The sequence below is a fragment of the Solea senegalensis genome, unplaced genomic scaffold, assembly GCF_019176455.1.
Source record: "Solea senegalensis isolate Sse05_10M unplaced genomic scaffold, IFAPA_SoseM_1 scf7180000016326, whole genome shotgun sequence".
NCBI lineage: Eukaryota > Metazoa > Chordata > Actinopteri > Pleuronectiformes > Soleidae > Solea > Solea senegalensis.
The window spans coordinates 1-9550 of record NW_025321722.1 but is presented as its reverse complement, the minus strand read 5'-3'; the positions used below and the strand labels follow the sequence as shown (position 1 = coordinate 9550).

The 9550-nt window shown below is 43.7% G+C and overlaps 12 non-coding genes across 12 annotated transcripts; all 12 read right to left on the bottom strand.

Annotated features, from left to right (window-relative positions):
* Positions 1–388: 388 nt before the first annotated feature.
* trnar-ucu lies at positions 389–460 on the bottom strand. Its single transcript has one exon. It is a non-coding gene; the product is annotated as a tRNA-Arg (tRNA).
* A 427-nt stretch (positions 461–887) lies between these two features.
* Positions 888–959, bottom strand: trnag-ucc. The gene has a single exon. It is a non-coding gene; the product is annotated as a tRNA-Gly (tRNA).
* A 1476-nt stretch (positions 960–2435) lies between these two features.
* Positions 2436–2507, bottom strand: trnag-ucc. The gene has a single exon. It is a non-coding gene; the product is annotated as a tRNA-Gly (tRNA).
* A 495-nt stretch (positions 2508–3002) lies between these two features.
* On the bottom strand, positions 3003–3074 carry trnag-ucc. Its single transcript has one exon. It is a non-coding gene; the product is annotated as a tRNA-Gly (tRNA).
* A 415-nt stretch (positions 3075–3489) lies between these two features.
* On the bottom strand, positions 3490–3561 carry trnag-ucc. The gene has a single exon. It is a non-coding gene; the product is annotated as a tRNA-Gly (tRNA).
* A 427-nt stretch (positions 3562–3988) lies between these two features.
* trnag-ucc lies at positions 3989–4060 on the bottom strand. Its single transcript has one exon. It is a non-coding gene; the product is annotated as a tRNA-Gly (tRNA).
* A 495-nt stretch (positions 4061–4555) lies between these two features.
* trnag-ucc lies at positions 4556–4627 on the bottom strand. The gene has a single exon. It is a non-coding gene; the product is annotated as a tRNA-Gly (tRNA).
* A 1071-nt stretch (positions 4628–5698) lies between these two features.
* trnag-ucc lies at positions 5699–5770 on the bottom strand. Its single transcript has one exon. It is a non-coding gene; the product is annotated as a tRNA-Gly (tRNA).
* Positions 5771–6197: 427 nt separating this feature from the next.
* On the bottom strand, positions 6198–6269 carry trnag-ucc. Its single transcript has one exon. It is a non-coding gene; the product is annotated as a tRNA-Gly (tRNA).
* A 989-nt stretch (positions 6270–7258) lies between these two features.
* On the bottom strand, positions 7259–7330 carry trnag-ucc. Its single transcript has one exon. It is a non-coding gene; the product is annotated as a tRNA-Gly (tRNA).
* A 427-nt stretch (positions 7331–7757) lies between these two features.
* trnag-ucc lies at positions 7758–7829 on the bottom strand. The gene has a single exon. It is a non-coding gene; the product is annotated as a tRNA-Gly (tRNA).
* Positions 7830–9396: 1567 nt separating this feature from the next.
* Positions 9397–9468, bottom strand: trnag-ucc. The gene has a single exon. It is a non-coding gene; the product is annotated as a tRNA-Gly (tRNA).
* Between the last annotated feature and the right edge of the window lie 82 nt (positions 9469–9550).

Here is a 9550-nt window from a genome sequence, read left to right as displayed (position 1 = left end):
CTGCCAATAAAATGAGTATGACTCTGCAAAGGTAAGGAGTTTGGTAAAGTAAGGCGCAGTTGGGATGTTATTGTACAATACTTTAAAATTGGCACTGTAAAAACTGCAATGTGAAAGTAGATGGACCCCAAGATATTTAAACTTCCATCCTCCAGTAAGAAGCAAAGTACAGTTTTCAATGCTGTCGCAGTTCAAACCCCAGTGAAATCGTGTACAGGCATAGAATACAGACACAGCATTGACTGTACTTATGAAAGGTCTTGGTGGCTCGTAGCAAACGCCCCACGGTGTGCAATCACTCAGTATGTTGAAGGGGTGGTTGTGTTGTCTTGAAACCCAGACAAAGTGAGGAGATGTCGCACATTTATCAAGACTCAAACAGCCTCTATGCGACGGCCGGGAATCGAACCCGGGACAACTGCTTAGAAGGCAGCTATGCTTACCACTATACCACCATCGCTTGACATGTACTGAAGAGGTAAGGCTTTAGGACAGCAAGCCATAGAATTTAATCACAGGTAAGGAACTTGGTAAAGTAAGGCTCAGTTGGGATGTTAAGGTACTGTACTTACAAGTCAGCACTGTAAAAACTGCAATATGAGAGTAGATGTTCCCCAAGATATTTAACCTTCCCTCCTCTAGTAAGAAGCAAAGTACAGTTTTCAATGCTGTGGCAGTGCAAACCCCAGTGAAATCGTGTACAGGGATAGAATACAGAGACAGCATTGACTGTACTTATGAAAGGTCTTGGTGGCCTTGGTGGTGGTCTGCAATCACTCTAATCAAACAGTACGTAGAAGGGGTGGTTGTGGTGATGGATGTGTTGTCTTGAAACCCAGACAAAGTGAGGAGCTGTCGCACATTTATAAAGACTCAAACAGCCTCTGTGCGATGGCCGGGAATCGAACCCGGGTCAACTGCTTGGAAGGCAGCTATGCTTACCACTATACCACCATCGCTTGACATGTACTGAAGAGGTAAGGCTTTAGGACAGCAAGCCATAGAATTTAATCACAGGTAAGGAACTTGGTAAAGTAAGGCTCAGTTGGGATGTTAAGGTACTGTACTTACAAGTCAGCACTGTAAAAACTGCAATATGAGAGTAGATGTTCCCCAAGATATTTAACCTTCCCTCCTCTAGTAAGAAGCAAAGTACAGTTTTCAATGCTGTGGCAGTGCAAACCCCAGTGAAATCGTGTCCAGGCATAGAATACAGACACAGCATTGACTGTACTTATGAAAGGTCTTGGTGGCTCATAGCAAATGCCCTGCGGTCTGCAATCACTCTAATCAAGCAGTATGTAGAAGGGGTGGTTGTGTTGTCTTGAAACCTAGACAAAGTGAGGAGATGTCACACATTTATAAAGATTCAAACAGCCTCTATGTGACTGCCGGGAATCGAACCGGGGTCAACTGCTTGGAAGGCAGCTATGCTTACCACTATACCACCATCGCTTGACGAGAGCCGAAGAGGTAAGGCTTTAGGAAAGCGAGTAATAGAATTTAATCATGTTGAGTTCATGATCACCAGTTTACAAGCCCAATAGTATAAATATGCCACACTGCCAATAAAATGAGTATGACTCTGCAAAGGTAAGGAGTTTGGTAAAGTAAGGCTCAGTTGGGATGTTATTGTACAATACTTTAAAATTGGCACTGTAAAACCTGCAATGTGAAAGTAGATGGACCCCAAGATATTTAAACTTCCATCCTCCAGTAAGAAGCAAAGTACAGTTTTCAATGCTGTCGCAGTTCAAACCCCAGTGAAATCGTGTACAGGCATAGAATACAGACACAGCATTGACTGTACTTATGAAAGGTCTTGGTGGCTCAGAAAAGCCCCACGGTGTGCAATCACCAGTATGTTGAAGGGTGGTTGTGTTGTCTTTGAAACCCAGACAAGTGAGATGTCGCATTACTTATAAAGACCTCAAACAGCCTCTATGCATCGCCGGGAATCGAACCCGGGTCAACTGCTTGAAGCAGCTATGCTTACCACTATACCACCATCGCTTGACATGTATCACTGAAGAGGTAAGGCTTTAGGACAAAGCAAGTCATAGAATTCTAATCACAGGTAAGGAACTTGGTAAAGTAAGGCTCAGTTGGGATGTGTTAAGGTACTAAAATTTAAAGTCAGCACTGTAAAACTGCAATATGAGAGTAGATGTTCCCCAAGATATTTAACCTCTAGTAGGTTAGCAGTGGCCAGCTTTCTGTGGCAGTGCAAACCCCAGTGAAATCGTGTACAGGGATAGAATACAGAGACAGCATTGACTGTACTTATGAAAGGTCTTGGTGGCCTTGGTGGTGGTCTGCAATCACTCTTATCAAACAGTACGTAGAAGGGGTGGTTGTGGTGATGGATGTGTTGTCTTGAAACCCAGACAAAGTGAGGAGCTGTCGCACATTTATAAAGACTCAAACAGCCTCTGTGCGATGGCCGGGAATCGAACCCGGGTCAACTGCTTGGAAGGCAGCTATGCTTACCACTATACCACCATCGCTTGACATGTACTGAAGAGGTAAGGCTTTAGGACAGCAAGCCATAGAATTTAATCATGTTGAGTTTATGATCACCAGTTTACAAGCCCAATAGTATAAATATGCCACACTGCCAATAAAATGAGTATGACTCTGCAAAGGTAAGGGGTTTGGTAAAGTAAGGCGCAGTTGGGATGTTATTGTACAATACTTTAAAATTGGCACTGTAAAAACTGCAATGTGAAAGTAGATGGACCCCAAGATATTTAAACTTCCATCCTCCAGTAAGAAGCAAAGTACAGTTTTCAATGCTGTCGCAGTTCAACCCCCAGTGAAATCGTGTACAGGCATAGAATACAGACACAGCATTGACTGTACTTATGAAAGGTCTTGGTGGCTCGTAGCAAAAGCCCCACGGTGTGCAATCACTCAGTATGTTGAAGGGGTGGGTGTGTTGTCTTGAAACCCAGACAAAGTGAGGAGATGTCGCACATTTATAAAGACTCAAACAGCCTCTATGCGACGGCCGGGAATCGAACCCGGGTTAACTGCTTGGAAGGCAGCTATGCTTACCACTATACCACCATCGCTTGACATGTATTGAAGAGGTAAGGCTTTAGGACAGCAAGCCATAGAATTTAATCACAGGTAAGGAACTTGGTAAAGTAAGGCTCAGTTGGGATGTTAAGGTACTGTACTTTAAAGTCAGCACTATAAAAACTGCAATATGAGCGTACATGTTCCCCAAGATATTTACCCTTCCCTCCTCTAGTAAGAAGCAAAGTACAGTTTTCAATGCTGTGGCAGTGCAAACCCCAGTGAAATCGTGTCCAGGCATAGAATACAGACACAGCATTGACCGTACTTATGAAAGGTCTTGGTGGCTCGTAGCAAAAGCCCCACGGTCTGCAATCACTCAGTATGTTGAAGGGGTGGTTGTGTTGTCTTGAAACCCAGACAAAGTGAGGAGCTGTGGCACATTTATAAAGATTCAAACAGCCTCTATGCAACGGCCGGGAATCGAACCCGGGTCAACTGCTTGGAAAGCAGCTATGCTTACCACTATACCACCATCGCTTGACAAGTGCTGAAGAGGTAAGGCTTTAGGACAGCGAGCCATAGAATTTAATCACAGGTAAGGAACATGGTAAAGTAAGGCTCAGTTGGGATGTTAAGGTACTGTACTTTAAAGTCAGCACTGTAAAAACTGCAATGTGAGAGTAGATGTTCCCCAAGATATTTAACCTTCCCTCCTCTAGTAAGAAGCAAAGTACAGTTTTCAAGGCTGTGGCAGTGCAAACCCCAGTGAAATCGTGTACAGGGATAGAATACAGAGACAGCATTGACTGTACTTATGAAAGGTCTTGGTGGCCTTGGTGGTGGTCTGCAATCACTCTAATCAAACAGTACGTAGAAGGGGTGGTTGTGGTAGTGGTTGTGTTGTCTTGAAACCCAGACAAAGTGAGGAGCTGGCGCACATTTATAAAGACTCAAACAGCCTCTATGCGATGGCCGGGAATCGAACCCGGGTCAACTGCTTGGAAGGCAGCTATGCTTACCACTATACCACCATCGCTTGACGAGAGCCGAAGAGGTAAGGCTTTAGGAAAGCGAGTAATAGAATTTAATCATGTTGAGTTCATGATCACCAGTTTACAAGCCCAATTGTATAAATATGCCACACTGCCAATAAAATGAGTATGACTCTGCAAAGGTAAGGGGTTTGGTAAAGTAAGGCTCAGTTGGGATGTTATTGTACAATACTTTAAAATTGGCACTGTAAAAACTGCAATGTGAAAGTAGATGGACCCCAAGATATTTAAACTTCCGTCCTCCAGTAAGAAGCAAAGTACAGTTTTCAATGCTGTCGCAGTTCAAACCCCAGTGAAATCGTGTACAGGCATAGAATACAGACACAGCATTGACTGTACTTATGAAAGGTCTTGGTGGCTCGTAGCAAAAGCCCCACGGTGTGCAATCACTCAGTATGTTGAAGGGGTGGTTGTGTTGTCTTGAAACCCAGACAAAGTGAGGAGATGTCGCACATTTATAAAGACTCAAACAGCCTCTATGCGACGGCCGGGAATCGAACCCGGGTCAACTGCTTGGAAGGCAGCTATGCTTACCACTATACCACCATCGCTTGACGAGAGCCGAAGAGGTAAGGCTTTAGGAAAGCGAGTAATAGAATTTAATCATGTTGAGTTCATGATCACCAGTTTACAAGCCCAATAGTATAAATATGCCACACTGCCAATAAAATGAGTATGACTCTGCAAAGGTAAGGGGTTTGGTAAAGTAAGGCTCAGTTGGGATGTTATTGTACAATACTTTAAAATTGGCACTGTAAAAACTGCAATGTGAAAGTAGATGGACCCCAAGATATTTAAACTTCCATCCTCCAGTAAGAAGCAAAGTACAGTTTTCAATGCTGTCGCAGTTCAAACCCCAGTGAAATCGTGTACAGGCATAGAATACAGACACAGCATTGACTGTACTTATGAAAGGTCTTGGTGGCTCGTAGCAAATGCCCTGCGGTCTGCAATCACTCTAATCAAGCAGTATGTAGAAGGGGTGGTTGTGTTGTCTTGAAACCTAGACAAAGTGAGGAGATGTCACACATTTATAAAGATTCAAACAGCCTCTATGTGACGGCCGGGAATCGAACCCTGGTCAACTGCTTGGAAGGCAGCTATGCTTAACACTATACCACCATCGCTTGACAAGAGCCGAAGAGGTAAGGCTTTAGGAAAGCGAGTAATAGAATTTAATCATGTTGAGTTTATGATCACCAGTTTACAAGCCCAATAGTATAAATATGCCACACTGCCAATAAAATGAGTATGACTCTGCAAAGGTAAGGAGTTTGGTAAAGTAAGGCTCAGTTGGGATGTTATTGTACAATACTTTAAAATTGGCACTGTAAAAACTGCAATGTGAAAGTAGATGGACCCCAAGATATTTAAACTTCCGTCCTCCAGTAAGAAGCAAAGTACAGTTTTCAATGCTGTCGCAGTTCAAACCCCAGTGAAATCGTGTACAGGCATAGAATACAGACACAGCATTGACTGTACTTATGAAAGGTCTTGGGGGCTCGTAGCAAAAGCCCCACGGTGTGCAATCACTCAGTATGTTGAAGGGGTGGTTGTGTTGTCTTGAAACCCAGACAAAGTGAGGAGATGTCGCACATTTATAAAGACTCAAACAGCCTCTATGCGACGGCCGGGAATCGAACCCGGGTCAACTGCTTGGAAGGCAGCTATGCTTACCACTATACCACCATCGCTTGACATGTACTGAAGAGGTAAGGCTTTAGGACAGCAAGCCATAGAATTTAATCACAGGTAAGGAACTTGGTAAAGTAAGGCTCAGTTGGGATGTTAAGGTACTGTACTTTAAAGTCAGCACTGTAAAAACTGCAATATGAGAGTAGATGTTCCCCAAGATATTTAACCTTCCCTCCTCTAGTAAGAAGCAAAGTACAGTTTTCAATGCTGTGGCAGTGCAAACCCCAGTGAAATCGTGTACAGGGATAGAATACAGAGACAGCATTGACTGTACTTATGAAAGGTCTTGGTGGCCTTGGTGGTGGTCTGCAATCACTCTAATCAAACAGTACGTAGAAGGGGTGGTTGTGGTAGTGGTTGTGTTGTCTTGAAACCCAGACAAAGTGAGGAGCTGTCGCACATTTATAAAGACTCAAACAGCCTCTATGCGATGGCCGGGAATCGAACCCGGGTCAACTGCTTGGAAGGCAGCTATGCTTACCACTATACCACCATCGCTTGACATGTACTGAAGAGGTAAGGCTTTAGGACAGCAAGCCATAGAATTTAATCACAGGTAAGGAACTTGGTAAAGTAAGGCTCAGTTGGGATGTTAAGGTACTGTACTTTAAAGTCAGCACTATAAAAACTGCAATATGAGCGTACATGTTCCCCAAGATATTTAACCTTCCCTCCTCTAGTAAGAAGCAAAGTACAGTTTTCAATGCTGTGGCAGTGCAAACCCCAGTGAAATCGTGTACAGGCATAGAATACAGACACAGCATTGACTGTACTTATGAAAGGTCTTGGTGGCTCGTAGCAAAAGCCACGATCTGCAATCACTCTTATCAAACAGTATGTAGAAGGGGTGGTTGTGTTGTCTTGAAACCCAGACAAAGTGAGGAGATGTCACACATTTATAAAGATTCAAACAGCCTCTATGCGACGGCCGGGAATCGAACCCAGGTGAACTGCTTGGAAGGCAGCTATGCTTACCACTATACCACCATCGCTTGACATGTACTGAAGAGGTAAGGCTTTAGGACAGCAAGCCATAGAATTTAATCATGTTGAGTTTATGATCACCAGTTTACAAGCCCAATAGTATAAATATGCCACACTGCCAATAAAATGAGTATGACTCTGCAAAGGTAAGGAGTTTGGTAAAGTAAGGCTCAGTTGGGATGTTATTGTACAATACTTTAAAATTGGCACTGTAAAAACTGCAATGTGAAAGTAGATGGACCCCAAGATATTTAAACTTCCGTCCTCCAGTAAGAAGCAAAGTACAGTTTTCAATGCTGTCGCAGTTCAAACCCCAGTGAAATCGTGTACAGGCATAGAATACAGACACAGCATTGATTGTACTTATGAAAGGTCTTGGTGGCTCGTAGCAAAAGCCCCACGGTGTGCAATCACTCAGTATGTTGAAGGGGTGGTTGTGTTGTCTTGAAACCCAGACAAAGTGAGGAGATGTCGCACATTTATAAAGACTCAAACAGCCTCTATGCGACGGCCGGGAATCGAACCCGGGTTAACTGCTTGGAAGGCAGCTATGCTTACCACTATACCACCATCGCTTGACATGTATTGAAGAGGTAAGGCTTTAGGACAGCAAGCCATAGAATTTAATCACAGGTAAGGAACTTGGTAAAGTAAGGCTCAGTTGGGATGTTAAGGTACTGTACTTACAAGTCAGCACTGTAAAAACTGCAATATGAGAGTAGATGTTCCCCAAGATATTTAACCTTCCCTCCTCTAGTAAGAAGCAAAGTACAGTTTTCAATGCTGTGGCAGTGCAAACCCCAGTGAAATCGTGTACAGGGATAGAATACAGAGACAGCATTGACTGTACTTATGAAAGGTCTTGGTGGCCTTGGTGGTGGTCTGCAATCACTCTAATCAAACAGTACGTAGAAGGGGTGGTTGTGGTGATGGATGTGTTGTCTTGAAACCCAGACAAAGTGAGGAGCTGTCGCACATTTATAAAGACTCAAACAGCCTCTATGCGATGGCCGGGAATCGAACCCGGGTCAACTGCTTGGAAGGCAGCTATGCTTACCACTATACCACCATCGCTTGACATGTACTGAAGAGGTAAGGCTTTAGGACAGCAAGCCATAGAATTTAATCATGTTGAGTTTATGATCACCAGTTTACAAGCCCAATAGTATAAATATGCCACACTGCCAATAAAATGAGTATGACTCTGCAAAGGTAAGGAGTTTGGTAAAGTAAGGCTCAGTTGGGATGTTATTGTACAATACTTTAAAATTGGCACTGTAAAAACTGCAGTGTGAAAGTAGATGGACCCCAAGATATTTAAACTTCCGTCCTCCAGTAAGAAGCAAAGTACAGTTTTCAATGCTGTCGCAGTTCAAACCCCAGTGAAATCGTGTACAGGCATAGAATACAGCCACAGCATTGACTGTACTTATGAAAGGTCTTGGTGGCTCGTAGCAAAAGCCCCACGGTGTGCAATCACTCAGTATGTTGAAGGGGTGGTTGTGTTGTCTTGAAACCCAGACAAAGTGAGGAGATGTCGCACATTTATAAAGACTCAAACAGCCTTATGCGACGGCCGAATCGAACCCGGTTAACTGCTTGGAAGGCAGCTATAAGTACTACTATACCACCATCGCTGACATGTACTGAAGAGGTAAGGCTTTTAGGACAGCAAGCCATAGAATCTCTGCACCATGGGTAAGGGAAAACTTGGTAAAGTATGTCAGTTGGGATGTTAAGGTACTGTACTTTAAAGTCAGCACTATAAAAACTGCAATATGAGCGTACATGTTCCCCAAGATATTTAACCTTCCCTCCTCTAGTAAGAAGCAAAGTACAGTTTTCAATGCTGTGGCAGTGCAAACCCCAGTGAAATCGTGTCCAGGCATAGAATACAGACACAGCATTGACTGTACTTATGAAAGGTCTTGGTGGCTCATAGCAAATGCCCTGCGGTCTGCAATCACTCTAACTGGCAGTATGTAGAAGGGGTGTGGTTGTGTTGTCTTGAAACCTAGACAAAGCGGAGGAGATGTCACACACGAGTAAAGATTCAAACAGCCTCTATGTGACCGCCGGGAATGGAACCCGGTCAACTGCTTGAAGGCAGCTATGCTTACCACTATACCACCATCGCTGTCTAGAGTCAAGAGTGTAAGGCTTTAGGAAAGCTTAGTAATAGAATTTAATCATGTTGAGTCTTATGATCACCAGTTTACAAGCCCATTAGTATATAAATATGCCACACTGCCACAATAAAATGAGGCATGACTCTGCAAAGGTAAGTGAGTTTGCAGCAAGGCTCAGTTGGGATGTGTTATTGTACAATACTTTTAAAATTGGCACTGTAAAACTGGGCAATGTGAAAAGTAGATGGACCCCAAGATATTTAAACTTCCATCCTCCAGTAAGAAGCAAAGTACAGTTTTCAATGCTGTCGCAGTTCAAACCCCAGTGAAATCGGGTACAGGCATAGAATACAGACACAGCATTGACTGTACTTATGAAAGGTCTTGGTGGCTCGTAGCAAAAGCCCCACGGTGTGCAATCACTCAGTATGTTGAAGGGGTGGTTGTGTTGTCTTGAAACCCAGACAAAGTGAGGAGATGTCGCACATTTATAAAGACTCAAACAGCCTCTATGCGACGGCCGGGAATCGAACCCGGGTCAACTGCTTGGAAGGCAGCTATGCTTACCACTATACCACCATCGCGTGACATGTACTGAAGAGGTAAGGCTTTAGGACAGCAAGCCATAGAATTTAATCACAGGTAAGGAACTTGGTAAAGTAAGGC